The sequence below is a fragment of the Typopeltis vanoorti genome, chromosome 15 (genome assembly GCF_054136105.1).
Source record: "Typopeltis vanoorti isolate ZY-2024b chromosome 15, IOZ_Tvanoo_1.0, whole genome shotgun sequence".
NCBI classification, from domain to species: domain Eukaryota; kingdom Metazoa; phylum Arthropoda; class Arachnida; order Uropygi; family Thelyphonidae; genus Typopeltis; species Typopeltis vanoorti.
The window spans coordinates 43,979,149-43,998,439 of record NC_143563.1 but is presented as its reverse complement, the minus strand read 5'-3'; the positions used below and the strand labels follow the sequence as shown (position 1 = coordinate 43,998,439).

The following is a 19,291-nucleotide window of genomic DNA, read 5'->3' as shown; positions in this document are numbered from 1 at the left end:
GTGTACCACCTTATTAGTGAAATTAATCTGGATTTAGAGAAAGATGTTGGAAGTTGGTGTTGCACTACCTTACCTCAGTCCTGAAGATATTTTCAGGTGCAAACTTTGTTTGCTTACACTTGGATAAAGGATTAAACTAAATTTATTATAGTCTAACCAAGTGAAAAATAAACTTCCAACATCTTTCTCTAAATCCAGAGTAATTTCAATAATAAGGATACACACCTGTTGGCAACTCCTATAGGTAAATATGACCTCTCCTATTGCTTCTGCCTTAGTATCTCCACGTTTGGGTCTGCCTCCCACTGACGAGACCTCAATAAAGGTTGAAACCGGTCTGGGTAGTGGCCCTTCCCTTAATGCATAGCAGTATACATGTCCACAAGGAGATGTGCTTTGCATTATGGGAGATAATGAGACAAGGAGTGATGAGAGCTTGATCCACCTTTGCTCGGAGTTGCCTGGTGTTGCACTACTTTACCTCAGTCCTGAAGATATTTTCAGGTGCAAACTTTGTTTGCTTACACTTGGATAAAGGATTAAACTAAATTTATTATACTCTTACTGATGGCCTTTTATCATATCATCTCTTTTATGCCTATCAACTTATACCCTGTAGATTTACATTCCCTCACCCTCTTTCACCATCAGAGTCCTGATGCTGTCTCCAGTACAAGTCTTCAAAGACTTTATTTTTTTATTTTGTATGGGGGTTCCCCCCCCATCCTTCCCTCCTAATGAGGGATTAAGTATGTATTTTATGACTGTAGATCAGTGTGTGTGTTCATGAGGCTAGTTTGCCTGTTCTGAGGAACGAAAAACCCAAGTTTCTGGGTGAAAAAAACCTCTACCTCCATATGAGACCGGTTAACTCACCTTTAGTCGAAATAGAGATAAAGGTTCCTCACATCATGGACAGGAATCGAATTCAGGTCTTTCTGACCAAAGGGCTTCATCTATACTAACTGAGCTATGGAGGCTCTTTTCAAAGACTAACTAAATTAAATAACTGCTGTAACAAATTTGGGATGAAAATCAGCAAAAAAAAAAAAAAAAAAAAAAGAGAGGAAAACCGTATGAAAACAAACGAGAAAAAGAAACATTAACTGCATTCTCAATGGATAACCTATATAATAAACAAAACATTTCAGCTTGTAGGCATTCTTTTTTTTAGTAAACATAGCAAATAAAATATCTAGAAATATAACAGAATAAAAATTAGTATGGTGAAGTCTCAGTTCATTAATTTAAACAACAGAAAAATTTGCCAATACACAGAACTAGCAGTATCCAAAATCATAAACTAATTTTAACTTAAAGATCTGAAAGTTGGTTTAAAAATTATTATAACCTCTGTAAAGTCAAGCCTCATTGTGGGATGTTTGCTCAGTAGGCAACATATCATCACACTGAACCTTAAACACACACATACAAGCAAACACTCTCCTAATATTCACAAGACATTCAGTAATACATTCCACTCATCTGCCAATCTCCATATAAAAAAATCTACTCCTCTCTCCATCACATCCTTCCAGGGATGGATATTATTCTCTTCTCACCTTCCACTCCATGTATAATCCCTTCTATATTAATCTGGTAAAATCCTTTCACTAATTTAAATGTCTCTATCATATCACCTCTTTTTCATCATCTTCTCCGCATAGCCAACATTGGTCACCTAGTTCCTATTTTGATGTAGAAACTCTGGAAAAGGTCCAAAGAACACATACATTTTAAACATCAGGACTCACTTGTTTTCTTGTGAAACTTTCAGTTTCTACATCACAATGGAAACTAGGTGAAAAATTTAAGCACAATCCATGTGTGGGCTGATCAGTGCTTTATAATCTTCCTTATCCCTATGTGTCAGTATGCTTTTTATTATAACCTCTGTAAAGTCAAGCCTCATTGTGGGATGTAGTCTTTGTAATATCACTGACTATTATGCCACTTCTCTGAAGCATTCCATCAATGCAGTTAAAGGCTATGTATGGCCCCACAACACAATTTCTGGATATAGTCCAGAAACATTCCATCTAACCAATCTATACCCTATCTTCTTATATTGTACACCGACTTGTCACTGGCCTTTGCAAAGGCCAATATCATTATATAAGTTTCTTTTATTCAAAACAATGGTGACCTTATTATGAAATGCAAGTAGACTGCTAAAGCAAGACCTACCCCTTCACAAAACCATGATGGCCACATCAATCAACATGATATACCTGATTCTTTCATCTCTAATCCCTCCAACAATTTCCTCCCTTCTAGGTGTTCGTCATTTACAGCAGCATGACACACACACACACACACACTGACAAAGGTGCTCATTAAATAATACCACTACATCTTTTGGTATGCTCATTTTACTGCTAAAGTCACACTCACTAAATTATCCTTCCCCTTGCTTGACACAACAGAAAAGATTCCTTTGAATTTCCCATGGCATGGCTGATCAATCTCATCTGATATTCCACTTTCTCGTACTTCACTAAGCATGTCACTTTTTTAACTAGCATTTTATACTCCTCATGCATCTGATCACTACCTATTATCATATATATCTCCTCCATAACATGTTCTTTTGCCACAGTGCTTACTTGATCTCACTGCTCATCTATTTTACTCCTGCTCTATTTGCCTGACTCTTGGCATATTAAGCAGCAGACAATTGTCTGCTGCTTAATATGCCAAGTGTGATTGGTCAATGAATTTAGCGTTCTTGTGAAGTTGCCAATTTTTGTCTGTTTTCTTGTATTCTTTCCTTGGAAAATTAATTTTATAGTATATTACTGTATATTTTAGCATTTTATAACAAATTTTTTTAAGATATTGCAATATTAAATGTAGTTTAAAATGGTGCTAAAAATGCACAAGAAACATAATGCTAACAAGAGCAGCAAGGTTGAGAATAAGAAGGCTTGCCCCAATAAGGAGAATACTGAAGATATTGAGTAGAGGGAAACAAAATTATAACAGGAGGAATGGTGAGAATATGTATGTATGTAATTGAAAATGAATTAACCTCCAAAATAGCAAAGTTAAAGCAGATTATTAGAGAGATAATGATGCAGGAATTACAGCAGTGTTTAAATGTACATAGAAAGAAAAAGAAAATTAAGCAGTAGAATAAAAAAACAGAGCATAGAATCAGATAAGTTATAAGTAACATTGACTATACAAAGAAGGATATTATTTGGCATGGTGAATATCATAAAACATGCTGCTGTTGAGCAGGTAATAACTTCACGTTTTCCCAAAGCAAAGTTAAAAATATAAGGCAAGCAATTCAAAACCAGAAAAGAAAAGTAAATGAGATCGGAACTGTAGTATATACTAATGGCTTAACTAGCAATAAGTTCAGTATGAGAGAGGATATGAAAGGGTTGATGGAAGAAGTGAGAGTGAAGAATGAGAAAAGTGAAAATAGTAAGTATATTACCTCGATATGATAAAAATGTATTAAGAAGAAGGAGGCTATGAAGGCAAATGATTCTATGTGTAGGGTGTGTAGAAGAAATGGATATAGTTTTTTGATGTGTGAAGTGAGTTTGGGGAAAGACTGAATTTGTATAGGAGGGATGGCCTACACTTGGATGAGTTTAGTATCAGAAATCTTGAAAAACTAATAACTGGTATGAGACCTAACATAGAGTCAGGGGGAAACGAAATTATAACAAGAGGAATGGTGAGAACATGTATGTAAGAGCGACAGTGTTTTGTAACTGTGTTAATGACAGGAATGGGCATTATCATGGAAATGATTATGAGGAGAGAACAATTTCGAATTTGTGTTCGTTTGGTTCAGACCCATCAAATGTGTACAAAGATGTCTGCATATATAAGCCACTAAAGAACAGAGATCTGCAAGTTGTCCAATTGTGTCACACAGACTACAGACAAGGGCACACAAAAGAACATGTAGATAGCTTATTATGTCTGTACATGAATGCTTGGAGTATCAGAAGCAAAAGGGTAGAGTTTGTTGCATTGGTCAATGTGTTGGGACCTCAGATTGTAGGTATTAGTAAGACCTGCTATCAGAATCATACATACTAACTAGTATCGAGTGTAAAGGGTACAGTATTTTTTAGAGAGGATAGACAGGACAGGAGAGGAGGGAGCGTGCTGTTAATGATATCAGATGACTTCAATCCAGTTAGTGTTGAAAACTATGATTGTAGTACTAGTAACAGTATCTCATGTGGCAGTGAATTTGAAGACATCTGGTGTGTGATGGAATTTAATAAGATCAATAACATAATGGGGTGTTCTTACAGACCTGGTGGATCAATTGTAGAGAGAGACGTTGGGCATGAAAAGAGTAATCATAATGGGAGACTTTAATGATTTAAATATTGATTGGGTAGCAGTAGAATCTCATGAGAAGAATGAAAATGCATTTATTCAGCTGTTGTGGGACAACTTTCTCCAGCAGCATGTGACAGAAGGAACTCAAGGTCAAAGAGTGTTAGTTTTTATTATACTGTCAGAAGATGTTTCAGTTAAAAGCATAATTATCCTGCCTCCTGTTGGTGACAGTGATCATGTGATACTAATTTAGGAAGTGGATAAGTTTATGAATGTTCCATTCACGAAAGGTTACATGCTGAACAACAAAGCAGCAAATTATGACCAACTGAGGAGTATATGGACTTCAGTGCAATGGTATCAGTTGCTGGATGGGAAGAATATCAACAGCGCATCTGATATTGCATCATTTAAGCATTTAAAAAAATGCTTAAATGATGCAATATTTAAGCATCGGGAATGTGTCCCGAGAGTTAAAGAATAAATAGGACTGAAGTCAAATGGATGTGAGATTTTTATTAGCAAGCAAGAGATTTGTAGGAAAAGGATAATGTGGAAAGAATGCCATGTACATAAGGATGATGTCCGTTATGAAAATTATAAGCAGTAGGCCAGAGGAGTTGTATTATCTCTAGTGGTCAATGTTCTCCTCAATATCACAGCAATACTCTAAGATATCTTCACAACATTTGCAATATATCCCCTGAACTTCAAATTGCTACATACAATCGCAACACTAAGATCCGTTACTTCCTCCACTTTTTTCCAGTATAACTCACCATGCGAGTATGAAGCATACCATCTGTGGATCCCAAATTTCAAAACTTTACATTTAGTTGCATTACACTGACATTCCTATTGATTTACCCATCTTCTCAGCATATTCAAATCCTCTTGAAGAGCCAAAAACAATGTTATTACTAATAACCCATCCAAGCTTCACATCATCTGCAAACAACTCAATATCTCTGCAGTTCTAAGACAATATCATCAACATAAATGAACAGTAATGGTACCAGTACTGAACCCTGTGGAACTCCACTTGCAACCATCTTACTACCTGATGTTGCTCCCACATATACAATTCCTGACACTCAGGATTTAATCTTGGGGAGGGGGGAGGAGTTAAGTATATGATTGGAGAATACACACTATGCATTGTATACGACCAATGACTGAGCATCTGCAGTGATCGCCAATACATGATACCCATGATCTCCTTTGGCTCAGCTTAGGCAAACGGAGTAGCGCTTGGTCCGTTGGAGCAATACTTCATTCGCCTCGCGTTCAACAGTGGCCATGATTCCTGAGAGCTATAGGGTATTCCCACCTTATGTGACCTCTAATTCATTAGTAGTATAAAAATAGAAGACACGACACAATATAAATAAAAAAAAATTTTAATTACGAAAAGATTTTTGGAAAAATTTCTAGTGTTTTTTCCTTTTCCTTTTTTTGGGGGGGCAGGGCCCCTTGGCCCCCTCCCTGGGTGCACCACTGATTCCTGATATCTATCAGAAAGCTAGTTACTAATCCAATCCACTAAACCTGATATGCAAACCCATATGATGCAATTTAAAATCCAACTTGCCATGTGGCACAACCACTGCTCTTGTTACTCCATTATACAAAGTAACCAGATTACTAAAACAAGAACACCCCTTAATAAATCCATGCTGACGTACATAAATAATATTGTCCTCATCTTCCCGATTCTATATACAAGTTCTTACCAATTTCTCCACAATCTTAACAACCACAGAAGAAATAAAAACAGGCCTATAGTTTGATACCTCTATTCTACCAACATCTTTATGCAATGGCACCATCTTATGCCTCTTCCACTGTCCAGTTGCAAAATTCATTAAACAACTAAGTTAATGGCATGGTCAGGTCCACAGCAGATTCCCTTAAAACATGTGGTGAAATTCCATCGCATCCCCTCTGCTTTATTGCCATTTAGTGTACTCAATACTTAGAATACATCTTCATTCAACAGTATGAGGATATTCTTAACTCTTCCAGGAATAAAACCTGCCAGTACCAAGATGGATCACTAATAAAGTGATCAGTGGCGCACTCAGGATTTAATCGGGGGGGGGGGGGGGGAGTGTAGACAATTTAAGAATAGGCATTACGCATTACATAGGACCTATGACTGAGCATCTGCAGTGATCACCAATACATGAAACCCGTGATATCCTCTGGCCTGGCTCAGGCAAACAAAGGAGTGCTCGTACATCCGAATACTACCTTGTTCACCTTTCATTCGCAGTGGCTGTGATTTCCGAGAGCTATAGGATATTTATGTGATCACTAATTCATAAGTAATATAGAAATAGAAGACACGACACAACATGAATAAAAAAATTAATTTTAATTAGGAAAAGATTTTTGGAAAATTTTCTAGTGTTATTTTTCCTTTTTGGGGGGGGGGGGGGGGCACCACTTAAAGTGATCATTTAATAGCTCAGTTATGTCATTCTGAATAGTTGTGACTCACCTGAGTCAACTCCATCCAGCAAGGTAATGTTAAAAATTTTCTTCCTACTCACCACACGATGATAAAACTCCTTGGGATTCTCCTTGGATTCCAGCATTAGTCTCCTCTTATATTCTAATTTTCTCTTATTACAATACTAATCATTTTCCTAACCTGAGCCTTATATTCCTCATGCAACAGTTCTCTACCTAGCTCTTTATGTCTTTCATGATCTCTTTTTTCATCTGTAATTCTTTATTAATTTTTCATCATCCATTTGACTCCAAATTACTTTATCTTCTTCACTTCAGTACAATTGCTGTCAACAATTTTTTCTTAAGTATTTTCATGGACTACTAACCTATCTTTCTTCAAATTCTTTCACCCATTGTACTTCTGCTGCAACCCAGCTGAAGTCTGTGATAGCTGTCTGCCTTATAATTCCACTCCTTCTGTCTTGCTACTTTTATATGGTCTACATGGTCACTTTCCCCAAATGTGGGCAAGTATGACATCTCATTCACAATCAGATCCTCTGACACTATAATCCAACTCTTGATCCATGTTCCCATCACCACATGTTGCCTACGACAACTGTCCCTCAAGAAATCCAAAAATTCAGTTCTCTTAGCACTGCATGCTGCCACCTCTGCCCAGATTATATAGCTATAGTTGAAGTCTCCCATAATGATCACTCACTTTGCACTTGCCAAACTAATTTGACTAAACATTTCCTGCTCATTAATATCTATATTCTCTGGTTTATAGCAACATCCAACTAAATATCCTGTCTTATAAATGTCTGTGTCGCACCACATACTCTCAAAACCCTTGAGAGGGCACAATTCATCTCTTATTATGAGTAATGCTCCACCATCATAACCTTACCTATAACATTGAAATATCCTATACCCTTCAATTTCTATCCCTGTTAGACTATCTTCCTCAGTTAATCAAGTTTCACTGATACCAACAATCTTTGGAGAGATTAATCAATTAATGAAACTCATTCCTTTTTTTTCTGAATGCTCCTAGCATTTGTATACAGAAAAACGAGCGCAATGCCAGTACTCTTACAGCCATTATTACTCCACTCATATTCCACCTGGCTCTGCAATTAATATAGTGTACACCTTCTCATTTCTCAAGCCACTATTCCAAGGCCATTCCTGCTATGCTCCACCCTTAAATTCTAGTTTCTCTACCTTACACACTTTCCCAAAAAATAATTTTGGGAAAGTGTGTAATATATCCAAATATATTACACACTTTCCCAAATATCTGCATTCAAATGTAATCCATCGCTTGCATGGATCCGCATATTCCAGACTTCTCTTCCTACACATTCCTGAAATTATCTCATTTGTTCACTGCTCTTCTCCTCCACTCGGCAATATCATACCAAGAGACCACACTCACTATCTTCTCTCTGACAAATTTCTGCTGCACTATCTCCCTAACATCAATCTCAAGTCTTGCACTACAGGATTCACGTTTCCTCTCAGGTCAACTGTACTAACCATTACTACCATCTCTACAATTTGGCCTCTCTTCACTGCAATTGCCACTATCATTCCACCTGGCAAGCACTCCTTTGGCACTTTACTCTGCATACACCCCCTAATCATCGAATATCCAAATATGATACTTTGAACAGATTCAATCACCCTTCTCTTTCTGGCATATCTGACTCTTACTGCTTCGAATCTCTTCTCTTCCATTTTCTCTCCTTCCTTTTATCTCTCCGTCTCCTGCTTCTATCTACTCTCTGGTAGGTAGAAGCAAGTCTCTAGTCACTTACTCTCATTCTTCTCACACTAGCCAACCTCTTTAGCCTCCTAATCTCTTGATTCACTCTCCTTACCTCAATCTTTATTCCATCTCCTTTCTCAGCAGTTCTATTTCTTTCTCCACACATCTTGTTTTCAACTGACAATCATACATACAATCATGGCCATCAGCAAACCAATTCCCTCCCTGACACAATGCCCAAGATCAAATCCACATGTATATCTTTCACATTATCTTCATCCTCCAACTCACTATTTGCCCTAAATCGGCATTCATTTCCAAAGCACTGCCTCCATTGCTGGTGTTAAATGTTGAGATCAAAATACTTATTGTTTTTTTTTTAAGGTTAAATTGGTGGTGAGGATTGATGGTTGAGAATTTAGGGAGACACAACACACACGTTAAAATAATTACTTTACTTAATGTTAGGAAAGTAACATTTGATGTTTCGACCTCTGTATTGAGGTCATCATCAGAAAAATACATATGTATAAGAAGCAAACTACATGCTGCTGCACTTTATAAAGGTAAAATGAATCTAAGCTGCTTATTGATCTTTTATCTAGCCATACCTCTAGTGGAAAAAAAAATTAAAGCTTCTCTTATTCTTCCTAGCATGGATTTTAGGCCAAGTGGCCTGTTCCGGTCTCACGCCAACTTTTTCTTGGTCTTCCGATCTTCTTTTTCCACTTATTTTATATCTATAATATTTTTGGTAGTCTGCTGTTGCCCTTTTGATTTAAATGTTTCTAGCCATTTTTGTTTATACTGTCTTATATTAATAATGAATTGGTTTTATTTTCAGGGATTGTAAGATTATTTTGTGGTCCCACTTGGTATATCCAGCTGTTTTTCTGAGGAACTTAATTTCTGCTGTTTGAATTTGTTTTTCATCTTTCCTTTTTATGGTCCATGTTTCACTTTGGATGAATGAAGAGATTAAGCATGCAATAAAACAGAGAAAAAAAAAGGCATTATGGATGCAGCATAAGAGAAGTGGTAATAACCAATTTCATGAGGATTACAAAGGCCAGGCAAGGAGGACGACTTGGTTGGTAAGGGTAGCAAAAGTGACATATGAGCACCAGTTAGCTAATGAAGCCAAAAAGAATCCAAGGGAGTTCTTTTGATATGTAGCCAGCTAAAAAAAAAAAAAAAAAAAAAAAAAAAAAATGGAAAGATGACATTGATTGGAGAAAATTGCAGAAAATATAGTGGAGATACTTAATGAGCAGTTCATAAAGGTCTTTCATTCTTGTGAATGTGACATCATGGAGAGTTTGAGAGCACTGGACGATGTGAGTGAGCAAGAGTTATTGGAAACTGAGAAACTTGATGTTAATAAGGCTGTAGAACTTGATGATATATCACCATGTATTCTGAAAGCATGTGCCAGGGAGTTGACATCTGCCTTGACATATTTCTTTAATATGAGTCTGCACTGGATCGAGTTCCAAAGGAGTGGAAGGAAGGCAAGATTGTGCCACTTCATAAGGGAGGTGATAGAACACAAGCATCAAATTATAGGCCTATCTGTGTGTCAGGTGTTCTGGTTAAGTTGTTGGGGAAGTTGGTGAGAACTAGGATCTGGAAGAGGATGAAAACAATAGTATTATCTTTGATCATACTATTGTTTTATCAAAGATAAAATAGTATCAAAGACAATAGTATTATCTTTGATGGACAGCATGGATTTGCTAAAGAGAGGTCATGTTTTAGTAATCTACCTACTTATTACAATAAGGTGACAGCTTCCTTGGACAGAGGAGAGGGATACACAGTAGTATACTTAGATTTTGCAAAGGCTTTTCATAGATTACTACATGATAAGTTGATAGTCAAACTAGAGCAGGGTTGGAATCAGATTAGTGCATTGGATTGGAGACTGGCTATCAGATAGGTATCAGTAAGTTGTGTATGGGAGAGCAATATCCAGGAAGAGTTAAGTCACTAGTGGTGTGCCTTAGGGGTCTGTTTTAGGGCCATTGCTGTTTAATCTGTATGTTAATGATATTGGATATTCAGTTGTTTGCAGAGGATGCAAAGTCGGAATGAACTATGAGGAGAAGAGCAGATGTTCTGGGAAACAAAGATGGGATGTAGAATTTATGCTTGGTGGGGATATATTGTTGGAGGCAGAAGAAATAAGAGATCTTGGAGTTATAGTGGATAAGGATCTGAAATTTAGGGGATACATTGCCAAAATTGTGAGGACAACACAAAGAATTCTGGGAATGATGCAGAGGACACTGACTTATAAAAGTAGGGAGATTCTTGTTCTATTGTATAAGGATTTGATTAGGTCACATATGGACTTCTGTGCACAGATTTGGTCACCTGGTTTTCAAAAGGATCAAGTGATGTTATTACAGAGGGCCCAGAGATGAATTACAAAGGTAGTTTCTGATCTCTGGAATGTCAAATATGAGGAAAGGTTGAGAATATGCAATTTAGTCTAATGGATAGGAGAAAGAGGGGTGATATGATAGAGACATACAAGTTAGTAAGGGATTGTTATAGGATCAATGTTGGAGAGGTTTTCCAGCAAATAGTGAAAGATCAGGGGAGAACCAGAGGCCATTCTTGGAAGCTGTATAAAGGTGGGGGGGGGGGGGGGGTGAGAAGCAGTTTTTTTGCATGCTGAGTTGTGAATGATTGGAATGCCTTGCCTGAAAGTGTGGTGTCTGCAGAGAATTTGAGTGTATTTAAGGCACAGTATGATGAGCTGCTTGCATGACAAAATGACCTCCTAGATGAGTCTTTGATTTCATGGGATCTTGGGATAATGATAATAATTATAACATTTCCCCTTGAACTTCAATTGTTTTGTAGTTGTTGCAACTTTATCATAAGCTGGGTATGAAATCAGGGTTGTTGATTATTTTTTCTTACAGTGCCTTGGCACACTTGTTGAAGAATCAAGGCTTGATGTTCAAGTCCAGCAATCGTTATGTAAATGGCAGGGGGGTATTTATTATTTATATTATATCTTATCTTACTATATCTCTATTTATCGTTCTAATATCTCTTTAAGCTATAATGCCTTCCGCACTTGCCTTCTTATTCTTTGAACACCAGAAAATTTATTTGAAAAGCTGCTCCACTGATGTCTGTTTTCTAGTAACAAGAAGTCTTAAGTGCACCCAGTAGTTTTCCCCATTACATTCAAATTATCCCAGATTAATTAATATCTGCAGTCGTGGTCTACTATCTATCCTTTACTATCCTTTCTACTAGGTTCCCGCTAATAGGCTCTAATATTTTTTTCGTAACAGTGCATCAAAGAATTAAATATCAGGCAACACTATAACATTTAAATAACACATTTATTTACCATAAAACAATTTACACTATTAATCCATTAAAGAAAAAATTTCTTAGTTCAGCTCTACATAAAACGATTAGCTTAAAATGCCCTTGCAATTCATGAAAATTATGTCACATAAATAACCACTCTCTTCCAAATACAAGTTACTACCCTAAGCAATCGTACCTATTAATAAACTGTTACTTCTTAACTGTTATGCACATAAAAAAAATATCATTATACACAAGCTCTTTCCTTCCGATACTAAGATAATTCTATAGGCAAAATGCACCACTGACAAACAGTTACTCTCTGACTGTTACACATATAAATTTCTATTAATTATTAAACATCTAATTTTCAACCATTAACTCTGCTCAATTTCATCGGCCTCAACTTAATAGTCCACTAATAAAGTTCTCCTATAATTCAAGAAAATTTGAAAAAATGGATCAACTCACTTTATGGCTGCTACCCACTGTGTACTTGGCTTCGAACTGGAGTCCTGATCCTTTTCTCCCGCGTCAGATTTTCTCACCCTGCTTATGCCAGCATTAGACTTGTTGACGACTTGCTGAGACAGTGTCCTCCCGGTGCACAGGCGAAGATTCTCGGCTTGAGGAGTATTTGCATGCGCGTCGAAAGTAACGGAGCAATTCTTTCCTGCTCAAAAATTCCTTCTCCTCGGAAAATAGCAGACAGGCAGAAAAGGAGTGATATGATTGAGACGTACAAATTACTGAGTTTTTACAAGATTTAGACAGAGGAAATTTTTCAGAACAGATCTGGTAGTGGGAGACTAGGGACCATCCTTGGAAACTGAGCAAGAATATAGTTAGCAAGGGTGTTGGAACTAGATTTTTTGCTTGGAGATGAATGAGTGGAATGTGATGCCAGAGTCTGTTGTGTGTGTCATGACTGTGAATCAGTTCAAATGATAGATACTGTGCAAATGTTGGATAATGCTTGGCATGATGTTTAGGGTCTCCTTCGGTGAGTCTGAGGACTCCATGGAGTAGCCCATAATAATATTTTCTTTATGTAAATGAAAACTACTACTTGGCTGTTTTAGGATAAGCAAATCTGAGTATCGGTACTTTAATGAACTGGATTCTTTGATGGAGTGAGTTAATACAAAGAGTTCCAAATTACAAACATATCATCCACACAGCACAACCATATGAAGTGACAGGGAGTCAAGATGTGCCACTCAAAATTTTCTATGCCAGTTTGTTTTTATTGTACTACAATGACAGCAACATCAAATAATTTCATTTCTACAATGAAATTAATAATAATAATAATTTTAAATAATAATAATTTCTACAATAATTCTAATGTATCTGTTAATTGAATATTAGCAGGAAAAATCATATCACATCTTCCTGATCAGAAGATCAGTTAATTTAATTAATTTAACAGTTTTAATTTATTTATTTGAAGAGGAATTACTGATAAAGGTAGAAAGCATCTAATGTATGGATAACTTGTATGAAGTACTTCTAGAGAATCCATGACTATTCTAAGCAGCATGTTATGTATTTTGGGGAGATCATACAGTTCCAGAGTTCTAGTTTGGATGTCATCTAGATATTTATTAATCTATCTGTGCAGTTAGCCTAGTGGCTATATGCTTTGCAACCATATGCCTAGAGAAGGAGTGTCCTAGGTTCAATTCCCATCAATGACGTGAGGAGTTTAAGTAGCTTCCTCAGCCATAGCCAAGTTAGATGGTCTTGAGTGTGGACAGCAGAGTTTTTCCACCAGTTTATCTGGGGTTTTTCATCCCACAAGCAGGTAAACCGACCCTGTGAACACACAGGCTACAATCATAGGATATAGTATGGCAAGGAAGTCAATGGGAAACCACCTTGCTCGTAATCATTTCTCTAGTATGGTAGCATACAGCTACCCCCACCAACCAATATGGCTGATGGAATAGAACAGACTTATTAATCTGAGACTGAGTAAGATCTCTAAAGTAACATCTTATAATAAAAGACTGGGCTTCCTTCCTACTTCACTTTTTTTTTTTACTTTGTCAGCTGCAGTCATAATAATATTGCAATTCGAGAGTAGAGTAAGAATTCATTCTTCCATAGATTGGAAGGAGCAGGCATAGCTTTAAACACTGACTGTGCTGCTCCAAAAATTAATGAAGAAATAAATAAATAAACAACCTAACGTTGAAAGTGCAGAAATAATTTTACGTCCATCTCATGCTGAAAATGGAAGCATTTTCAGCATGAGATTGCTTCCATTTTCATGCTGAAAATGGAAGCAATCAAACGATATGTAGGCTATGGGATATCTCATATGATTGGCAACCACATGAATGTGTATTACGATTTGGTTTATAGGCATGAAAGAGAAGAGTGAACCAAAACAAATCACATCCTCACTGATCAGAAGATCAGTTAATTTAATTAAATTAACAGTTTTAATTTATTTATTTAAAGAGGAATTATATTTTAAAATTATAATGTGCAATAGGTGAATCACAGTCGGGCTTGATATTCACAAAAAAAAAAATTAAAATAAAATAAATAAATAAATAAATGTCTATGGATATAATTCCCTTGTGCCCCACAATTCTGTCTCATCTCACAAGTGCAGTGAGGAAATGGCAAGCAGGAGAAAGCAAAGAAAGTTACTGCTTGACTCAAATTCACTTTGTTTGTTCTGCTTGAATGTTCATAATTGTTTGCTTCTCCATGTTCCACGGCACCATTTACAGTCTCCTCAACTCTACATTTTAACATATACAAAGAAATTATTCCAGTGCTCATTGTGGGAGACCCCCCATCACACAATATATATTGTCTTTCCTTAAACTCATTCACTAATAACATACTGCTCCCTTAAGTAAGTTATTCCAATCATTAACCAAGAAAAAAAAATCTAGTTCTTAAATCTTACTCAATTTCCAAAAAAAAAAAAAAAAAAAAAAAGCAGTACACAGAACGTTAACAAGAATTTGGTATGAAGTGGTTTTGAGATTATAGATGAAGAAACAAATAGTTCTATATTCAGTTCTATATTCCCTCCCCACTCCTAATTTTATAAGTAAAATGAAAGTATTTTCATAGTGGTCTAATAAAGAAGTTGTATATACATTTGATCAACACGACTTTCACATATCATGTGAACTGTAATAAATGATGACCTATTCATTCATGTCTGTTTGACTCTTCCAAAACATTTAACATTGAATACTGAAGTTCAATATTTCTGAGTGATTACAACTGTAATTCAATAAAATTATTTCTAATTGCAATTATACTGGATTCCTGATTCATACTTAAAACAAATGTTTTATTACAAGAGCAGCATGCAACATAAGTATTTGTTCAACATTTTTTTCTCACTTGTTATAATATAAATTAAAGATGCCAAGAAATTATATTCTTGGTTTCATACTTGGTTTCAGTCAATTGACTGGAAAAGCACCTGTTGTTTACATCACACCAAAACATGGTACGAATGTAAATTTAAGGAGGCCTGTGAGATTTTACCAATGACCCTAATCTTAACAACATATTCTACCCACTTAACCTTTCTCCCTAAGAGTTAATTATAAATAGGAACGTAGATAACCCAGGATCCTAAATCTAATATAACAATTGTCATGTTAAATTAGGACATCATTTTTACTGTAACAAAACTATCTATATGAAAGAATGTTTCTCTGATGTTGTCTTAAATAGAATATAGCTTTGATGTAGTTTAATTTATTAGAATAACTGTTGATCAAATCATTCTCTCTCTAGCATACTATGTGAAATGTAACTTAGCTTCTCTATGTGTGTGTGTGTGTACTCCAGATGATGACCTTCATATGAAGGTCAAAACATCGGGAAATTAAATTAATTATTTATAACAGTTGTAGAGTCCATAATTTGTGTAAAATGAATGCGGATCACAGTGTAACACTAAAGGAAAGGATTGCTAACCACACTCTTACACAACTTCCGCTGGTGGCCATTGTTCTCACCCTTTTTACCATATACTGAAAAAGTGCCAATCTATAAAAACTCCCTTAATAACTTTGCTTACCTATGGTTCCTCTACACAACTTCTTCATCCCCATGGAATCCAGATCTGTGTGCATTAGTCAGGTTTGTGGTCTTATTAAAGCAGTGGTTCTCAAACTGGGTGCCGCAAGTATGCCACAAGGGTGCTGCGAAATTTTGAATCGTTTATTTGAAAAAAGCAAAATATTCAATTGCCACAAATAACTAAATCAAAAACAAAAAAATTATATATTTTGATTTCAATGGATGAAGCGTATATAAAAATTATCATTTTTTGTATCACTCTTATATTATATCCTGGGATTTCATTAGATCACCGCGTGTCGTAGTAACTAGATATGTGACGGCACATAAATACTGGGGAAAATGAACTAATGAATGGGTTAGTTGTCCTGCTGTCTGTATTTTAGTATTTCACTGTTCAGTGTGACAAGTATTATACATGATCATTTCCCCTAAACAAAAATCATGAGTCTTTTGTTATCGGTGAGAATAAATGAAGTACGATATTAAAGTCGTTAAATTCAGTGAGTAGAGGTTTTTCTTAATGTTATATGTTCCAACTATAACGAGAGACATCGTAAACAAACGTTTTTCCTTTTTCCTTTTTAGTTTAAATAAAATCTGTTTTCTTTTAAACACGCTTTCCTTCATATCTTTAGTATTTTAGTATCTGTAATATCAATTTATTTATGGGTTATATATGCGAGTCTTTCAGAATTAATTAATCAGCACTTTACTCTCTATAAAAAGCAAATAATACTAGGGGTGCCGTGAAATTTATTTTTTGATTTTAGTGTGCTGCCAGACAAGAAACATTTGAGAACCACTGTATTAAAGTCTTATATAGGGGAACAATAACCTCCCTATCCCTAATTGTTAGCCTGTTCTTCAACAACTATGTAATGTGCTGTTCGGTTACCTTCACAATATGACCTCTAAACTTCAATTCCCTATGCACAATCAAACCCAAGTCCCTGGCCTCATGGAGAATTGGAATAGCCCACATTTTTTATAAACATTAAGCATTTTAAGTCAAAACAGACAGATAATAAACCATCTACACACTGAAATCATAAAAACCAGTAAGCAATGTGATGATCTAGAACTATTTCAAAATTGTACATTTAACATTTTGGGTATAATTTCCTTTGGGTCACTCTGCATCAATTTATCCCAAACTCATCACAGACAATATCTTACCTGTGGTATGCATTTACTGAATGTTAGGTATTCCCTGCAAATTTGGAAATTTGACCCAACATTTTTAATAATGCATGTCTCTCAAAAATGTTTCTACACTCCCTCCATAGATGGTCTAGTAATAACAGAACCATCTTTGAAAGATTATGAAAATTCAGTTTAAATTATCAGGTAAAGTTACAAAGTGTTACCAACCTTGAAAATAGATTTACAATTACGTTCTAAACTACAGGTAGGTCTAATTGCAACTAAGGTTTCCACTTGTATAGGCAGTACTTTTTACTGTCTTATGGTGTAATAAACAACAAACAAAATGTCAATACAAAGTACACGTCTCTGATATTTTTTTAAGCATTTGGATATTTTTCTTTCAAAAAGGAAAACACTTCAATGAAAAATATTCCTTCGTATTCAAATCATAATTATCAAAACATCCACCTCATAGATGTAGTATTTTATATTGATTGTCATATTGAGAGAAGAAAACATATTAAGTAAACGGTTTTAAGTGAAATTATACAAATTCCAAAAAGAAATTTCTTTTCAATCTCAATTATCATCCGTAAAGTGTTTTTGTACCGCAGTCCAAATAATGACACAAAACATACAATTTCTATTCAATACTGTATAGTAATAATTTTTATCAAAATCAAAACAATACACTAAAATAGAGAACTCACCAGCTGAGGTAATAAAACTTCTTTTATTTTTACAAAGATATACCACGGGCGCCCTCTCGAGGTTAAAAAATTCACCATTAGAATTTTCAACCTATTTCAGATTTAACCATTCGGTTCAATAGAAATTTAAAGGACACTTAATTTATTTTATTATATTCATGATAGGTAGAACTAACTAGACATCAATATTAAAAGGAGGATAATCCTAGAATGAAAACATGTTTGTAATTCGTAAAAGAAACAATTTTTTCTTTTATTATTTTTTTTCAATAAGTATATTTTAAGCTAACATGTACGAATAGATGTAACCATTCGTGAGGCTTTTAACCCCGCAATTCATTTCAGATAACGATATCAGTAACTTTTCCTGTAACAAGTTTTAGAAGATGACATGATGGCATACTTTTGAAATTCTCTCTGCCCGGAGGCTTGAATCATAGTGACTATTAACTCATCTATCAGTGATGACTGTAGATACAGTGTGGCTGGTTTCCATTTCCACAAAGTACTTACTTCTAAAAGAGGCAGGCTCCTTCTTGTGAAGAATAAAATACATTAGAGGATTTTGCAAGATAACAAAAGAAGTCAACTTAAAATGAAAAAATCAAAAAAATCAGCTAACGCCTTTTTATTCTCGTATACGGGAGTAAGCGAGGCCATTTAGCCCTATCTAACTTTTGGAGACTGAGTGGGCAGTTCAATCTCCACTGGTACCAATCAGAGATAGATGGCCCAAGGCTATCACTAATTAAGCGGTACACAGCAAAGAGAGACGGTTCAAATGTGCCGCCATCTCGTGGTCCCTAACCCTAACACAATATATTTAATGTCTGAAAATAATGTGGGTTCTACGGTCGATTTTCTTGAGTTTCCGGGAGGAAAAATCCGCTTGCCCGTGCTAGAGATCGACTAACTCGGGAACTGGTCGAAAAAAGGCTTAGAAAAATTTCCTCTAGTCGCCGACTAGACTCGAAACCAAGTCTTCCTTCGTGCGGCCAAGCGCCGTGGTATGCAAACGCCACAACCCCTGAGCTACACAGGCTTAAAATGAAAAAATATATATAACTAATTTAAGGAAAATATTGTTCCTGATCTTTGACTAGAAAAAAATGTAAAGAAAAGATGAATATATATATGATGAATAGAAAAGATGAAGAAAATATATAATTAATTAAACTTTTCTTGTCTTTAAAAAAATCGATGTCCTTTTATTCCTCGAAGACGACTTTGTCACAGGCGCCTGTGAAAAGCCTAAATTTACTGAAGGCAAAACCTTCCTATAGAACACATACCATTACACACAATAATATGAGATTTAGGATTATAGTCACGAGATGGCAGCAATTGTTTGCTATTCTCTTTACCCCCATCTCTCGATAAATGCTTTGATTTCTTGATAGTTTAGGCACATGATCAGTAAATGTTTAAATGATAGAGATTAACTGCAACTAATCTTCCGAAAGTTAAACAGCGATAA

General features: G+C 35.6%; 1 protein-coding gene across 2 annotated transcripts in view; it reads right to left on the bottom strand.

Moving 5' to 3' along the window:
• The window catches only part of LOC150098717 (uncharacterized), a 58,033-nt gene extending 40,201 nt beyond the window's left edge, over positions 1 to 17,832 (bottom strand). Inside the window, exon 1 of one of the 2 annotated variants that reach the window (XM_090404816.1) lies at positions 17,815 to 17,832. The gene's annotated coding sequence lies outside the window, so the exon portion shown is untranslated. Of the gene's footprint in view, positions 1 to 15,953; positions 16,060 to 17,814 lie in introns of those variants that run through there. The other variant, XM_090404817.1, reaches the window with a different exon arrangement.
• Positions 17,833 to 19,291: the final 1,459 nt, after the last annotated feature.